Genomic DNA, 1,685 nt, shown 5'->3' with positions numbered 1-1,685 from the left:
TGGTTTTCTGGAAGGCACTTTAATGGTATTATTTACAGCAATGACAGAATAAACAATCACCCTTCAGATGAAAGGAGCAGTAATGGTTGCCCGTAAATCTGTGATGGTTTGTTGTGTTCAAATAGCAAGTCATTCAAGGATTCTGAGTGTTTTTATGACCCAAACTCCCAGGTTGTTTGCCAAGTGCTAAAAGAGATTAATTTTAGTGTTACATCATGTCAAGAATGGAGAAAATAACACAGTCGATTGTTGTGAATTGGTCTGTGATTGTCCAAAGGCCTCATTATCAGCAGGAAGATGTTAGAAGCACAGTTTCAGTTTTCCGACTTTATTTGGACCCGGTTTGTCAGGCTTTTGCCATGTTTAAACAGCATTCTTACGATCCAGTGAAAGAAGCAGCTGAATCCGATCCAGTCTAAAATGAGCCAGTGAATGATGTTCAGCGCTCGCGGTGGTTTCTGGAACGATCAAACTATAAATATTGATCACAGGAAGGTCAGTTTGGTGACTAATTTATGCACTCACTTTATCAAAAGTGCATTAGATGAACTGAATCGGCGAGTCCAGTTTAAAACCTTTTCATGTTGAGGAAAAAGTTTGGCTTGAATCTTCTGTTTTCAACAATTTCCTCCATTTCAAGTACATCCAATGTGCTCAGCCTCAGGCCGGCCAAGATATGGATGAGTTTGTGTCTTCATCAGATTTGCAGAAATGTAGCACTGCATCAGTGTCTCAGCAATGGATGCTCTGCAGTGAATGGGTGCCGTCAGAATGAGAGTCCAAACAGCTCATATTTTAACCAGAAGCAATAGGTTGAAGTAAAAATTATGTCTTGATGGATTTGTTTCAGCTTTTGTCTTCTCCAGATGTTAACTGATGGACTGGAGTGCTGTGGATTATTGTAATGTTTTTATCAGCTGTTTGGACTCTCATTCTGACGGCACCCATTCACTGCAGAGCATCCATTGCTGAGACACTGATGCAATGCTACATTTCTACCTACATAACTATTCCTTTAATTACACAGAAAACTGATGAATTGTATGAAACACGTTCACTTCTGCCATCTGCAACACTTTGTTAGATCTTAAACCTACACAAGGACATTGTTGCATCATGCACTTCTAACCATGTAGGTTAATTTGTGTGTCAGAATGCAGTTCATAACAACACATGTGTGTTTTACATTCTCAGTGTTTCCACAAGAGGCGCTGAAACTCATGCTGAAGCAACAGTTTGAAGACGGTCTTGCTGAGCAAGTCAGTTAAAAGTTTGTTAGACTGTTGACATGTTTATAGCAGCTACCTAAATAACATTACAGCAACACAAAACAGCTCGTAAGTGTATTTGATGGGGACACACACACACACACACACACACACTTGTAAAGCGCAGGCCTGTGTTTAGGTTATTGTGTTTGTGGTGATAATGTTCTTAATATTGTATAGTTCTACAATTGGCTGTCATCAGTGTTATTTAGTTTTGCTAGTTTTTTTTGTAAATTTGCTCAGTTTTGCCAGTTTTTTATTGTTACTATTAAAATAGGTCTATATATAAGTTTTTTTTTTAAATTAAGTTTTAGATTTTAGTTTATATAGTTTTAGTTATTTTATTACCTTCTGTTTTCATTTTCATTTTAGTTAAAGTTTTAGTAATTTTGTTGTGTCATTTATATTTAAAATGTC

This window comes from Sinocyclocheilus rhinocerous, unplaced genomic scaffold, assembly GCF_001515625.1.
Source record: "Sinocyclocheilus rhinocerous isolate Xijiao unplaced genomic scaffold, SAMN03320098_v1.1 scaffold2213, whole genome shotgun sequence".
NCBI lineage: Eukaryota > Metazoa > Chordata > Actinopteri > Cypriniformes > Cyprinidae > Sinocyclocheilus > Sinocyclocheilus rhinocerous.
The sequence above is the reverse complement of the archived record's forward strand: the minus strand, read 5'-3'. Positions refer to the sequence as shown.